This window comes from Agrilus planipennis, unplaced genomic scaffold (genome assembly GCF_000699045.2).
Source record: "Agrilus planipennis isolate EAB-ADULT unplaced genomic scaffold, Apla_2.0 scaffold298, whole genome shotgun sequence".
Taxonomy (NCBI): domain Eukaryota; kingdom Metazoa; phylum Arthropoda; class Insecta; order Coleoptera; family Buprestidae; genus Agrilus; species Agrilus planipennis.
Genome location: NW_020440081.1, coordinates 101,391 through 118,492, shown reverse-complemented (window position 1 = coordinate 118,492; position 17,102 = coordinate 101,391). Strand labels below are relative to the sequence as shown.

The 17,102-nt window shown below is 34.6% G+C and overlaps 1 protein-coding gene across 1 annotated transcript in view; it reads left to right on the top strand.

Moving 5' to 3' along the window:
- The window catches only part of LOC108741239 (poly(rC)-binding protein 3), a 225,937-nt gene that overhangs the window by 123,342 nt on the left and 85,493 nt on the right, over positions 1 to 17,102 (top strand). Inside the window, exon 2 of the mRNA XM_025979562.1 lies at positions 450 to 508. The gene's annotated coding sequence lies outside the window, so the exon portion shown is untranslated. The remainder of the gene's footprint in view (positions 1 to 449; positions 509 to 17,102) is intronic.

Genomic DNA, 17,102 nt, shown 5'->3' with positions numbered 1-17,102 from the left:
GAATACAGACCACTTCGAATTATTTTATTCGATTATGGTAACGTGCCTATCACGTTGAAGTTAGCTACGCCGGGATTCGTTTCAGCAAGTAGATATCCATATAGTTAAATGGACCTTGTTGGAGCATACGTAATCCTAAAATGTAGCATCGTACTACAGATGGCGTTTACCGCGCCATTTGTGGTATTTTCTAATTAATTGCTTACTTACCGCAACTAATTATTTACTTCATCTTACAGCAAAGTACAGATAACCTAATCTAACATAACATATTCTCTAACACATATTCTGCGGGGTATACTGATGGTGTACTGTACCTAATTGTATGTTTTAGTTTTTAGAAGTATAAACCGCCTCTAGCTCACAGAAATTGTTACAATGTTTTGAGAGTGATTTGTGTATAGTCTCTTCTACATCAATTTTAATACAGATATCTTTCTTTTTTACAGGAGTCGAAATTAATTTGTCATAAAGGATTTAGCGAAAGGCTTTACGTTAAGCTAAGTAGGTGAGTACCCCTCGTAATTAACATTCGGTTCCTTATACTTATAACAAATCTCGTCGCGCTGGAGACTGGACTTTTTGTTGCACATATAAATCATTTAAATTTAAACACCTATGTAACAGACGATAATTGAAAGAATTAATATGTAGTTGTCCAATTGTCAATTAAATAACTGAGAGATATTTCCATTCAAAAGATGGATGTTGCACATGGAGTTGAGACAGAAAACTGAAGAATTGTTTAAAACATTTTAGACAACAAAGCTTTGCGACCGTTATCAGTCTATATATATAGCTTCAATATTAAATTATCTAAAATAAAAGGAATACCTAAATGACCAGATAAACTTAAATTATCAACGTAAGAAATTGTATCTGACCTCACACATTAAGTAGCCTTCACATGTTTGGTTCACACGTAATCACCATCATCATCATAAGGTCACCAGTCCTATGACTGGTTGGACACGCACCTCCACTCTTTCCTATTCTGAGCTAATCTTCGTATTTCTCTAAAACTAATACACTGTCTTACATACTTAACTATTTCCGAACAATAATCTAATTTAAGGGATATAAAGCAGAGGATAGCACAGGATCGAATCACCTTTAATAAAAAGAAGTCGTTTCTATGCTAGCGAACGGTTAAAGGTGTATGTTTGGAGTGCGGCGCTAAACGGGTGTGAAACATTGAAGGTGGGCACGGCGGAAAAAAAAAGGTTAGAAGCGTTCGAAATGTGATGTTATCGGCAAATGATATCGTGGATAGAAAAGGTTAGAAATAAAGAGATATTAAAAAGAATAGGAAAACAGAGAACTTTGTGGAAGTCAATAAGAAATAGGCAAGATAGGTTGGTAGGTCACCTTCTAGCATTGTACTACAGATGGCGTTTATAGCGCTATTTGTGGTATTTTATACAACTTTACTATGTTCTTTTCTTAGAACAAAACATTTTTAGTACTTGAAATTTTCAGTTTGCTTTACTACATTTTAACACTAAATATAAAAAAAACTTTACCGCTGTTTGAAAAAAGAGATCTACGAGAATGTCCTCGGAGTAGGTGTTCTTTGTTCTTATGTCTGGATAACACTTGGTTGAAAGGTAGAGACAAACTTCTTTCAACTACCTTGTACTACTTTGTTCGCTTAAAGGTCAATTTATGCACTGTATGAAGGGTAAGTTCTCGAGTTTTNAATGTATTTAAGGTACTTAATTGGATAAGAATTAATGCTGTATTGCCTACAATCGCTTCGTAAATAAGTCATTATTTCTCATAAAAAGTAAAGGATAAAAATGGTTAGTGTGGGTTATCCCTAAAAGATAGACATATACCATCGCGGACTTTTTTGTAGACCCTTTTAAGATGTACAATATTGTAGTACATTATTTTGATCTATCTCGTAGGGTTCAGCCAGCGTTTGCAATGTAAGCGCAAAAAATGTGTTTATTTACGACATCACATTAGAAACCTCTAAAATTATCAGTGTCTCCCTAGTATATTATGCATGTATTATACATATAAACTTTCTTATTGAATTACTCTATCTTTTTAAAAAAACCGCATCAAAATCCGTTGCGTAATTTTAAAGATTTAAGCATACATAGGGACAGACAGCGGGAAAGCGACTTTGTTTTATACTATGTAATGATATACCAAGAACTGTCTATAACGAAAGAAAATGCTCGCTCCTTTGAGTTTTGTTGTAGAAGTTTTACGCTATTTTCTCGCCTGCGGGATTGCTGCCTTATTATCGACTAGAACACCAATCTGGGCTTTTGTCGAAAAAAGTAACTCGGACCTTGGGTAAAATTACAAAAAGTCTACCTTTAATGTACATTATTTTTTAGGAAGGAACCTACAAAATAGTAACGTCTTTATTTATCTCTTAATTTGCAGATGTTAGAGCTGGTATGTTTAAGCTAGTTAGCCACATATATGAGACGGGATAATTCCCGGTAATTATAAGCGGAACATGATGGTAGTCAATATATGAAATCCTATGACATTGTTAGTTACTTAATAGTGGATTAATATGTAATATTAATTTAAAATCATTTTTTCGATTATTTATTTACCCACCCCTCTCGTAGTTTAGTGGTCAGAACATTGGTGTGTAAAGCCAAAGGTCCAGGGTTCGATTTCCGGCGGGGGTGTGACAACAGCAACAATTTTTCCCTCATTAATTTGAGGTAGTTTGTAGTGGGTAAATAAAAAATCTGAAAAAATGATTTCAAATTAATATTGTATGATGGTAGTCGTCAAAAAAGAGAAGTAAAGGTAGGTGTGAGGAAGTAGGAACTTATAACTTCCCATGTGTCAAAAATCATAACGGTTAGTTTAGAATTTTGAAAAAGCTTGTCAATGACGTATGTATGTTTGGATAGCAGCTCTGCATGACTTTAAACGAAGACGGTCGGCACGACGGAAGAAAAAGAATAGAAACGTTTGACATGTGATATTACATGCGGATGATTAAGATACCGTGGAGAAGGTTGGGAATGAAGTTATTAGAAGAAGTAGGAGAACAGAGGGCGCTATGGAAGTTAAAAATAAATAGAAGATATTGGGATCCGTCAAATGGGAGGAGTCTAAAAACATGGCGCCGATTAGGGAAAATTTATCGTTGTTCCTATAGTGTACCGTGCAATTTCCAATTTTTTAAATTACGATAAAATGATAAGTATTGACACAATATGTGATTGGGCTGACACAAAGCCTCGGAAAGGAAATTTCGTTGAAGGTGAGCGTGTTTTTAATGCCAATCACATTATAAAATTCCGAAATAACAAATCCGGAAGCTAGCCTTCAAATTCCGTCAAGTTTACTGCCTACTTTTTACAAACTTCGGATTTAAAAAGTGATTCACGTTATATAATTGGTGAGGTGATTCTGGGTGATTTAAGCAATATCATATCAATGACTTGCACGTGCAAAGCCGATTTAAGAGAACGTTGCAAACACATTATTGCAACTTTGTTGTATTGCAGCAGGTAGGTTCTTAACCTCAAAATACTTATATCGTATCATTAGAATTGTGTTAAATCAATTACACAGGAATAAATAATTTCTCACTTTATAATTTTAGTATGATTCTAGTTTTAAATATTAAGGTTATGGCTGATGGTAAATACTTGCTGAAATATAATCATGTGCATTAAAATGACGTGAACAAATTTTTATTCCGGAATTCACTTCTTTGATACCTACTGCTTTCATCCAAGCTTCTATTAGTTTACTTTTTTCTCTAATTTTCCGAATATATTTTTTACATATATAAAACGGTTAGTTTTTATTGGAAAGTAGTTAATGTAGGTGAAGAGTGAAGATCTATGTCTGAAGTGCTATTGCAGCTTTTCACTGAACATATTAACTTTTTATTTGATTTAACTTTAGAAGAAAACTTCGTCGACTCCATCATCAAAAAAATTTTTACTTTTTTAACGTGTTTTATTATTTTAATAAACAATTTTACAATTTGCGTGCACAGTTCCTATGTAAATTTTTCCCTCATTCGAGTTATAAATTTTGCCACCAGATGGTGTATGCCCATTTGACGGATCCCAATAGGCTGGTAGGACACCTTCTCAGTCATGAGAAGCAAAAGCAAGTATTAGGAGGGTCTCAGCGGCTAGAAGTAAACCTAGATTAGATTTTTGTTTACATGTATATAGGGATGTAGGACGTTCCAGTTTTAGGGAAAAGTAAGGATTGGAATGAACGAAGTTATGTGTTCAACCAATGTTAGCTTTATGGTGGTGATAAATAGATAATGACATTGAGAGGTTTCTCCGGACTCAAAAGAACCTTTCGTGCCAGTTTTTCATATGTTAGTTAAATTCAACCGCTAACCGAACACACTGCAAATGCCATCTGGTAAGCATTGCACGTAAACAAAGAACACGACAACAGTACCCACTCAGAAACTCAACCTAGTTCATTCCTCACTAATACACAAATTTTAAAATTACGAATGGAAGCATATCACTATTTTGATTTGGTATACCAAAATCCGACGATAGTTAATAAAGTATTAAATAATTAATAAATATATTTTTCTACACAAATTATATTTACGAAACAATACAAATAGGTGAACAGGGTGAGTGAAGGCGTAAACCACCTCACCACCCTGCCTTACTCGCTTCTCGATGATTCTTTGATACCCGCTTTTCTTTAAACGATAACTAATTGACCTATTAACCCAACAGTAGGTCGTAGCTTGCAAATTCAAACAAATAATTCAATGTGTTAACCTTGTAGTAATGCCTATCTACCTGATAATAATAAATGCAAATTTAAATAAAGACAATAAGTTTTGATATGCACCTGTATGTGCATTCATTCTCCAACTCTTATTTGACAAACTAAAGTTTTCTTGAGTCACTTTTACACATACACATTCTCATGGAATATCTTGAAGGATTTCCATTGGAAAAAGTATCCGTTTCGGTTATCCGGAACAAGTATCCGGATACATGTATTTAGAATATATTTTTTAACTAAAAGCATCCGTATCTTATGTCCAATATACGTCTGATATTGCTCATATCTCTATTGGATATTTGGATATATTTTAGCAGCTTTGCTACAAATCAACAGTTTTGTAGTTTACTCTAGTAATAAGCCAGAAAAATTAAACAGCTTTAGCAAGTTTTCTTCTACTTATAGACATTTTTGTTGAATTACAAATTCATTGCTTAGTATCTTAGTAGCAAACTACTCGTGGTTAGAGGTTACCTTTTGTATTTAAATAGATGTTCTTGTAATACCATTGTAAGCCCATTAGTATGTAGCCGCTAACGTGCTTTTAATTAATTTAATTTAAAGCTAATGAAGTGCAGCTGCTGTGAGTAAAATTTATGGAGTCAGTGTTGTTCGTGCTCACTTTTGGGCCCTGATCCAACTTTAAAATTCTTAATTGACATCAGTATCAAATAAAAGTTTATTTATCGTTTGCTACGGGACATTGCATTCGACTACCATGTAAATAAATCGAAGTTGCTCTCTTGTTGCATTTTTGACCACTTGATTTATTTATAGTTTTTGGTAAAAGAATGGTCTACTAATTCCAATAAATTATTGTGTTCTTACTGTTAAGGAATGCTGTCTTTTAAGGTGACAAACTGGAAATTCTTGAGTCACGTATAGTTGGGAGACGTTCAAAATTGCTATAATCCGCAATAAAACTGTTGCATTTACTTTTTACTTTCAACTTACTAACTAAACAAGAGCGATTACTTACAGAACGCCTACTTTAACTCACGACAGACGTTATAGATAGGGTATATCGTAAACATAGAAAAGAAATGTCAGGTAAAAATTGCAGCGGACACTAGTAAAGAAAATAGAAATAAGAAGAAACTTTACAACAATTAATGTACTACAGAAAGCAAAGACACTTGTTTAAAGATATCAGGCGGTTATAAAGAAATTATATTATTTATTATTATAAATTTTGAAGTTATACTTCTTTTGGTGCGTTATGAAAAAATAATGAGAGTTAATTTTTACGATGCGCGCGCACCGACACGTACAAAATTAACATGATGAAGTTAGCTACGGGACATAAAAAATTAACTTGATGAAGTTGGCTACATTTAGCAGCATAAATGCTATATATAAACGCTGTATTGTAGTCCTTTGAAACATATGGAATTACAATTAGATGAACCAATTATCAACGCAAATTAATTAATTTTCATAATGTACACACAAATTGTATATTTATTAACATTTTATTTATTGAAGTTATTTCAGTTATATAAAAATAAATAAAAAATAAAGTTTATTTTAATTAGATTATGGTTTTTATTTTTGTTTTGTTATTATTTATATTATGTATATNATTAATAAATATATTTTTCTACACAAATTATATTTACGAAACAATACAAATAGGTGAACAGGGTGAGTGAAGGCGTAAACCACCTCACCACCCTGCCTTACTCGCTTCTCGATGATTCTTTGATACCCGCTTTTCTTTAAACGATAACTAATTGACCTATTAACCCAACAGTAGGTCGTAGCTTGCAAATTCAAACAAATAATTCAATGTGTTAACCTTGTAGTAATGCCTATCTACCTGATAATAATAAATGCAAATTTAAATAAAGACAATAAGTTTTGATATGCACCTGTATGTGCATTCATTCTCCAACTCTTATTTGACAAACTAAAGTTTTCTTGAGTCACTTTTACACATACACATTCTCATGGAATATCTTGAAGGATTTCCATTGGAAAAAGTATCCGTTTCGGTTATCCGGAACAAGTATCCGGATACATGTATTTAGAATATATTTTTTAACTAAAAGCATCCGTATCTTATGTCCAATATACGTCTGATATTGCTCATATCTCTATTGGATATTTGGATATATTTTAGCAGCTTTGCTACAAATCAACAGTTTTGTAGTTTACTCTAGTAATAAGCCAGAAAAATTAAACAGCTTTAGCAAGTTTTCTTCTACTTATAGACATTTTTGTTGAATTACAAATTCATTGCTTAGTATCTTAGTAGCAAACTACTCGTGGTTAGAGGTTACCTTTTGTATTTAAATAGATGTTCTTGTAATACCATTGTAAGCCCATTAGTATGTAGCCGCTAACGTGCTTTTAATTAATTTAATTTAAAGCTAATGAAGTGCAGCTGCTGTGAGTAAAATTTATGGAGTCAGTGTTGTTCGTGCTCACTTTTGGGCCCTGATCCAACTTTAAAATTCTTAATTGACATCAGTATCAAATAAAAGTTTATTTATCGTTTGCTACGGGACATTGCATTCGACTACCATGTAAATAAATCGAAGTTGCTCTCTTGTTGCATTTTTGACCACTTGATTTATTTATAGTTTTTGGTAAAAGAATGGTCTACTAATTCCAATAAATTATTGTGTTCTTACTGTTAAGGAATGCTGTCTTTTAAGGTGACAAACTGGAAATTCTTGAGTCACGTATAGTTGGGAGACGTTCAAAATTGCTATAATCCGCAATAAAACTGTTGCATTTACTTTTTACTTTCAACTTACTAACTAGACAAGAGCGATTACTTACAGAACGCCTACTTTAACTCACGACAGACGTTATAGATAGGGTATATCGTAAACATAGAAAAGAAATGTCAGGTAAAAATTGCAGCGGACACTAGTAAAGAAAATAGAAATAAGAAGAAACTTTACAACAATTAATGTACTACAGAAAGCAAAGACACTTGTTTAAAGATATCAGGCGGTTATAAAGAAATTATATTATTTATTATTATAAATTTTGAAGTTATACTTCTTTTGGTGCGTTATGAAAAAATAATGAGAGTTAATTTTTACGATGCGCGCGCACCGACACGTACAAAATTAACATGATGAAGTTAGCTACGGGACATAAAAAATTAACTTGATGAAGTTGGCTACATTTAGCAGCATAAATGCTATATATAAACGCTGTATTGTAGTCCTTTGAAACATATGGAATTACAATTAGATGAACCAATTATCAACGCAAATTAATTAATTTTCATAATGTACACACAAATTGTATATTTATTAACATTTTNTGAAGTCTAGGTTATATCCTGGAGATCCACAGGACTAACCTCCTAGTAGAAAGAACAAAAATACCGTTTGTTTTATTTACCGTACACTTTTTTTAAATACTTAATAAAAATAAAATGAAGTCTAGGTAATATCCTGGAGATCCACAGGACTAACCTCCTACTAGAAAGAACAAAAATACGGTTTGTTTTATTTACCGTTTTTTCTATTATTATTATATTACTGCTAAGTATTCGTATGTATATAAAGAATAATAAGGCGCCAGGTGTAGATGACTTACAGTGGGAAATTCTAAAACATGCAGGACAAGAGGTTAGAGATCGTATGTTTAAGCTAGTCACATTTAAGAGACGGGGAAAGTCCCAGAGCATTATAAACGGAACGTAGTAGTAACATTATCTAAAAAGAGGGGCGCGGTAGGTGCGAGACATTTAGAACAATTAGGTTAACTTCCCATGCGTCAAAAATCTTAACTAGAATTGTACAGAGGAGCATGGGAAAAAGGGCGGAAGAACTATTAGGGGAAGATCAATTTGGGTTTATAGGAAATATAGGAACGCGGGAAGTCATTCTAGCTTTACGGGTAACAATAGAGAAAACGATAGAAAAAAGAAAGAAGGCGTAGATAGGATTTGTAGATTTCGAAAAAGCTTTTTACAATGTTAAATGGGACAAGATGCTAAATATACTTAAAAATGTAGGGATGAGTTACAAAGATAGAAGAGTGATACTTAGTTTGTATAAATAGCAACAGGCAGTTATAGAGCTACGGCTACAAAGCAGAGAAGTAAATATTAGGAAGAGTCAGACAGGGATGTACAATCTATACATCGAAGACGCGATCATTATCATTATAGAAAGTAAAACTATAGGGATAGATATACAAGGACAAAAGTTCAACCTGCTCAGATTTGCAGATGATATAGCGGTATTAGCATCTTAGTAAGGAGAAGTTAGAGATAGCTTTGAATAAAATAGAAGCGGTATTGACAAAACAATACTGCATAAAAATAAATAAAAGTAAAACAAAGATACTGGTACGCAAAGGAAGGAAAAGTACGGAAAGAGCGATATAAAAATAGAAGACGAAAAATTAGAAGAAGTGGCAGCTTTAGATATCTAGAAAGTCAGATAAATCAAGACGGTGGGAGTAGGAGGGATATAAAGCAGAGGATAGCGCAGGGTCGGCGTGGCCTAGAGATCTAGACCATTACTTAGCATTCGGGAGGACGCCGGTTCGATTCCGGGTCTGTTCGTCTGCCTTGGTCCAAGTTTTTCTGTGGTTTCCTTGGATCACTTAGGCAAATGCTGAGGCAGTAATATTCCACAGATAATCTTTCATTCTCTTCTGTCTTCATTTCGTCCGTCTCAACTTTCTCACCCGAACCACCACCCACCCATTCCCACGATTCCTGAAAGCAGGCTGAAGAGGGCCTTCCGCCCTACCTTCCGGCATAGCCCGGAGGGACTGCCCGCCCACCAGCATTACTGGCTGGTGGGAATGAAACACCCAAAAGTTTTAGTTTTTTTTTGCAGGGTCGGGTAGCTTTCAATAAAATGAAGTCACTTCTATACTCGCGAACGGTTAATTTAGAAATTCGAAAAAGGTTGTTAAAGGTGTATGTTTGGAGTACGGCGTTGTACGGGTGCGAAAAATAGAGAGTGGGAGCGGCGGAAAAGAAATAAGGTTAGAAACGTTCGAAATGTGGTGGTACAGGCGAATGATGGGAATACCGTGGATAGAAAAAATTAGATAGAGTAAGAGAACAGACAACTCTATGGATGTCAATAAGAAATAGGCTAGATAGGTTAGTGGGATACCTTCTCAGGAATGAAGGTCTAATCAGAGACAAGTTAGGAGGGGTAGAGGTGGACCTACATGAGATTACTATTCGAAAATAGTTAAGGATATGGGTTGTTCTAGCTTTAGGGAAATGCGAAGATTAGCGTAGGATAGGAAAGAATGGAGGTGCGTGTCCAACCAATCTTAAGACTGACGACCTTATGATGATGATGATGTATTCGTGTATTTTTCTTATTGTAATTTTTATACAAATGTTCTTAACATCAGTAATAATAATATTACTCAAAAGATGTTTGGATTCTTTTTGGACAATTTATATATTATGAGTTTGCATTTTCTTTTAGTTTTTTTATTCTCCACAATGGAGAGAAATAATCGAAGCCAAAAATAATTTCGACCTTGAAACGTGGAAATATGTTAAAATTTGGGATTCACAAAATTGGACCCACTCCTATAACTTCCCACTTGGAAGTTAATAAAAACAAGCAGTTCAGAGCGTAAATGGGAAAAACGGATATCAAGTTTATTGATATTAACACTTTAATAAACAAGAATAGCCGGTTAAAATTCAAAATATGTTATATATACATGCACAGATTGTGTCATTCCATCCGAAAAACATATAATTAGCACCATTTAATGCAGTGATAAACAGATTGTTATACGTATCTACAGAAAATTTGGATACAGAAATAAAAACTGTCAAAATATTTGCAGTAAATAATGGATATAACCCTACCATAGTAAAAATTTTTAATACAGGAAATAAAAGACAAAGTTACAAAATGTAATATTCCCAGGCATATCAAGAATAGCTGCGGATGTGGTAACATTCGCATTTTATGGTACAATCAGTACCTACGGAAGGAGGCAAATCTCCAAGAAACAGTAGCATTATAAATGCAGAATTTTTCAATAATAATTTTACCTACCATTTTAAAGAGAAAAATAGTCACATCTAGAAAATAGTTGTACGCACAAACTAACATTGTTACAAATTTGTATTTGAGGTCCATCAGAAATAGTAATAAAAGCTCTTACCGAAAAATACACAGTTTACAAGTTACTAAAAAAAACATAAAACGACTGCAGGTTTGGCTGTATTATGCAGCGAGCACAAGCTGGAAATTTGGGTTACACTCCCTCAACTGGTCGTAACAGAAAAATTTTTTAATTTTAATAATTGTTGTTACCGACCACTAAACCCCAAAAGCGCCTTTAATACTCTAACGCTTGCGAGTGTAAATTATAAGTTTTGAAATAATAATGAGTTAAAACTTCTTCACTGATCATCATCATAAGATTTTATTCGTAAGACTGGTTGGACACGCACCTCCACTCTTACCTATCCTGAGCTTATCTTCGCATTCCCCATAATCTAGAACAACCCATACCCTTAACTATGTGCGAACAGTAATCTAATCTAGGTCTACTTCTACTCCTCCTAACTTCCGTTTCTGCCTCTAATATGTCTCTGACTAGACCTTCATGCCTGAGAAGGTGTCCTACTGACCTATCTCGCCTATTGATTATTGACTTCCATAGAGTCCTCTGTTCTCTTACTCTTTTTAACATCTCTTCATTTCAAACCTTCTTTATCCACGGTATCCTCATCATACACTTGTAACACCACATTTCGAACGCTTCTAACCTTTTAGCCAAAAATAAAAAACTATCTTTGATAGATATAATTTTTGGAAATTTAGAAAGCTTTACACTCAAACGAAACTATTGTTAACAATAAGTAAAAAGAACTACGCTTTCTCAATACTCCACTTCTATGGAACCAGTAATCTCTAGCCTTTAGATACCTAAATGTATGTATGTAGGTATTTAAAACTGTAAAAGTCACATTATAGTTTATGAAGACTGTAAGCATATATCTAATATTCCTATATTGCTAGCGCTCGTAAGTGGAAATGTCACGGGGTAAGTGAGACAGCAAATGATTACTCCTGACTCCTTTTAAACTACTCGACCCGTTGTGCGCAAGCGTCACGGGTCTGGTGGAGTAATTGACAAATGTGGTGGGGCTAAACTGTAAATAATGCGCGCTTGTTGCATGTTCACCGAGCGGCATGGCCTAGAGGTTTAGACAATTTCTTAGCATTCGGGAGGACGCCGGTTCGATTCCGGGTCCGTCTGTCTTGGTTTTTCTGTGGTTTCCTTGGCAAATGCTGAGGTAGTAATATTCCATAGATAATCTTTTGTTCTCTTCCGTCTTTATTTCGTCCGTCTCATCTTTCTCACCCGAACCACCACCCACCCATTCCCACGATTCCTGAAAGGAGGCTGAAGAGGGCCTTCCGCCCTACCTTCCGGCATAGTCCGGAGGAACTGCCCGCCCACCAGCATTACTGGCTGATGGGGATGAAACACCCGAAAGTTTCTTTTGCATGTTCAACACTAAGGCATGCGTGTAAGACTCGAAATTTTTACGAGAGGGACAGACGTCTTAACCGTAGGGTTTCGTCCCTTTCCAGACCCCTACTAGCAATATAGAAGTATTGACTGTAAGCATGTACTTTGAAAATATATGCTACTAGAGTATTTAAACTTACTTCAGGAACTGCGCGTTATCAAAAGATTTAATCTGATTGGTTGAATGGCTAAATCTGTTAGTCAACGGTGAAGGATCAATCATTTAATTTAGTAAGAACAGTATAAATTTGTGGTCAGTAATTTATTGAAACTATCAGACGTGAATTGTAATTTCGATTTTATTAGATCTCATCAGCACGCCACATACATTTACGATAAATCACCAACCCAATCGAGGACGCTGTGTAACTTAAATTGATATAATACCGAATCGACCACGCGGTTTATGCAGGTTGTTTCTGAAATAAATAGAAAACTTTGGATGGTGTTAACTAAATATAATAGAGAATCTAATGGTGACTACGTATTTACCTATATTTCTGAGTTGCACAAAAGCGTCCGGTATTTGGCGTATTTCATTTGCAGCGATCATACACGGTCGTGCAAACCATTAGCGCCCTACACTGGTCTTTGATACACGCGCTGTTTCATAAAACCGCATACAAAAAGGTCAAGCGAGTTTACTTCAGGACTAGGCGCCGGCTAAGATACCAGACCCGTATATTCAATCCAGTGTCTAGAAAACTGCTCGTCTAGGAACTCAGACATTGACCAATGCAATAATACTATCTATCTTGGAGTAACCATTGACACTGAGAGACTGCGAATGATTTCGACTAACTACATACGTATAAGCCTACGACGTTAAAAAAACAATAAATTGCTCAAGACTGACTTATGTAAAGTAAACATAATAAATTACGCCTAATCTAATCTAACAAATAACAAACAATACATGAGTAATGCGATACAATGCAATGTCGTACATGCTACCAGGACCGAACTGGCACTTGACTGTACTTACAAATTCGCTTTCTTCGAAAATATTCTGACGCCCTGTAACCTCCTGTATACTAGCTACTTATTTCAAAAACAATCTGTATATATGATAAGCACGTAAACCAAGTTTATTAGAACAGTATTTTTTACTCTGCAAGTTATTAATTAAGTCTACCAAATCTTATCAGATCTCATCGGCACGCCAAAAGCAGAAGCTCATTAAAAGGAAGTTGATATAATATTTGGTTATAATAGTACGTCGTCATCTGGTGATGTTGAATTACAATCGGTGACTTACAAGTTTAGTACCTTTAAATTTTTTATTTTGAATTGACGTAGGAACCGTTAATAATAAATATCTACCTTTAAAAATAATAATAAACACCTAAAAATACATTGAATTGAGTTACCACTGTTTATTAACATTTATGTGGTGTTTATGTGGTCTTTATAAACGATGCGAAAACAGAAACGCGAAGAAGGGGACATTATGCGGCAGTCTTGAGGAAATTCAATTTCCCTTAAAATCTCTTCCGCTACGTTGATTCTCCGCTCAAGGATTCGAATAAAATTGAATTTGTACGTATTCAATTTCTATCCCACTCGATGTCTGTTTTGAAATAGCTAAGATTTCGTGAATTTAACGGAGCTCAACCGTTTTTCGAATCTCTCACTTATCATCTGTGTACGTATAGGTACTAAAACGTTTGTATTTGCCGAGATACGTATGTATAAAATTGTATTCGAAAGGTGTCTTATTCCAATAGATTAGTGTTAAAGGGTGCTAATTTAAGATAGAATATTAAAAATATGAAATACAGTAAAAGTTCTTCATTCGCGTGGTATACGTTCGATAAATATGCCGCGAATACAGAAACCGTGGATATGGAATGGTAATTACTATGGAATCATAAGGGATACGTTTTATGGTTCCAAAATGGAACCAATATGTATCAGAATAAAATCAATTTATTGAGAAATTCGCAATTAAAATTAATCGTTATAATCACCTTTAGACAAGGGTTTAAAAAAATTAGTGATTTTTCTTTGTTTTGAATTTAGAATTAGTCTACTCGGTTACATCTTTTATAAAAACTGCCTCGGCACGTACCAACAGTACATACTCAAAAGATGCCGATACATTGAGAGGTTTCAGTAGTACACTAGTTGTAGAGTAAAAACATGCTTATTGTTTCTAGATATCATGAGTTTAATGTTTGGAACAGAGGTTTGAAATTTTGTAGTAAGATAGATAAAGCTTTTTTCTAAAGCCTGTCGAAGGCAATTTTTTTAATTTCTATTGAAAATACGTGTCCTACAAGAAGCACCAAGTTTAAGCACCTGTAAAAGCTTTTAATGACCAAATTATTGAAAACCAAAAACGTACCTAGTTAGTGTGAACCTTTGTCTCTTACCGTACAAAAAATCAGATATTTATGTCGCAGCGGTAAATCACAATGTTTAGAATAGAAACCCATGTTTTCAGAAAAATTTACATTAGGCACGAGCGGTCTGTTGCGGTCAATCCCCTTAATAAATGACACCGAATTCTTTTCTGTTTACTTACGGAACAATGATTGGATTGGATTGCAAATTGAGAGCTAAAAAGGGCGTAGATAAGATGGAAGTAGGGAATACGTCCATAATGAAAGAAATCCTTGATAGTAATAATAACTTATCCAGTATGTGTAACCTATACTGAATAAATTGTCTTAGAAAATTACTGCTAATTAACTGTACAACAGCCAAAATGTATCTAAAATAAAATTGACCAGATCCTACTATTTTTGATGTTCTAAAACCAAAAATAATCCCGGCGGGGGTGTGACAACAGCAACAATTTTTCTCTCATTAATTTGAAGTAGCGTGTAGTGGGTAAAAAATCGGTTGTCTGTAAAGTCGGTTTACTGACGATAATTGAACGTGACAACGTCATAAGAAAATACTGATGGAATGGTTTCATTTTTCAAAAGAAAATTTTAATTTTATTTGTTTGATAGATATTTTCTATGGATATAGAGAAGGAGGTAAATGGAAATGAATTATTGTATAGCAGGTGTCCACGCGGACGCATCGCTCACTCAAGTAGGAGAGAGACAGATGTCGAACGCTGCCGAACGCGGAGGCCGATTGTGCCTCTTTGTCGCTCGTTCCGCTCTCTCGCTTGTACTTCAAGCCTTAAATGGAACGCCTCAGAGCGAGGTAACGCCGCATGAGTCATGTTTTTCCGTGCGTGCAGCCGGCTCCATCGAATTATAAGGCGTTGTCACGTCAAAAATTCAGAAATTTTCAGTATAATATTTCAGATTCTCAAACATTCTAGTTTGCCATATCGGGGCGATAGACAACAGTCTAATACTGAAGTTTTATCTTTACTTTTATTTTGCGACAGTACCTTTTGGCCTCTTTGCTTCCTGTAGATTCCCCTCTTCTGCCTTTGCTGTGAGCTCACTGTTAATTTGTCTCTGTTTATCAGTATCGCCTTTTACTCCTCTCTTTTTTATTCTTAAATTTATTAGATACTTTTTGTTTATCTCTCTTCAGAAGAAATTTTTTCTTACAACGTGACATGGACTATGTCGTCATTAGCCCGTTTATGCTAGTATTAGTTTTATTGATAAATTCATACAAAAGGGTATTTTTTTTAAGGAGTGTTTATATTACTAAATGACAATCTAAAATAATTGATTCTCTTCATCGATTTCCGAACATGAACATATTCCATTAATGGAACAATGAATCATCATCATAAGGTCATCAGTCCTAAGACCGGTTGGACACGCACCTCCACTCTTTCCTATCCTGAGCTAATCTTCGCATTTACTTGTGTACAGTAATCCAATGTAAGTCTGCCTCTACTCATCTTAGCTCCTCTATCTGCTTCTAATGTGTCTCCAACTGGACCTTCCTGCCTGAGAAGGTGTCTCGACTATTTTTTATTGACTTTCGTTTCGCTCTCTGTTTCGTACTCTTTTTAACATCTCCTCATTTCTAACCTTCTCTATCCACGGTATCCTCATCATTCGCCTGTAACAACACATTTCGAAAGCTTCTAATCTTTTCTTTTCCGCCGCGTTCACCATCCACGTCCACATAAAAGTCACATTAATTTCTAAAGTCATATTAATATCTAAACCGTCTCCTTCCATATCCTTCTGAATGTCTCTTACAGTCATATTAGTTTCCTGCATTGAATTATTTATAGCATTCTCTTTCTCTGTTTCAGCTGCTAAAGATACCTCTTCCTCATCATCCTCACTACTTTCCTCGCCGACTAAATGTATTTGCTACATGAGTTATTTTGGCAGTTACTTGTTCTCTCAGTTGACGTCCGTTATTATTATTATATCTATCATCTTCATCTCCAATATCCTCACACTCGCTTCTAACAGAAATTTTTGTCTTTAGCGAGTGATATAAATTCTTCTGTCGTCTAATTGCATCAAATAAGAAAAAGAATTTGTCTACAAAAACGTAGGTATCTATGTTTGAACTTTTTTTGCTCATTGTTCCAATTATGAAACATAGGTGGTATGTTCATTATTATATGAACTATCTAAATACTTTAACACATAATGGTAGTAATAATACTTACTTTTCGGATGTCATTAATCGGTTGTTCAAAAACGATCACTGCAATTCTCTACATTTCACAGATAATGACAAATCTGGAGATTAATTACTTGGTATAAATATATACATTAAAAGGGTAATGTAGGTGTTTAATTGTAGGCTGAATTTCATGGATGGGTATAAACGAGCTAAAAAGGTAAAACTTACTTCCGATCAAAGTTATAGTTCTTGCGTTTTTGCCTAAATAATTTGGAAGATGTTATGGATTTGCGCTCATTTGTTAAGCTTTGGTA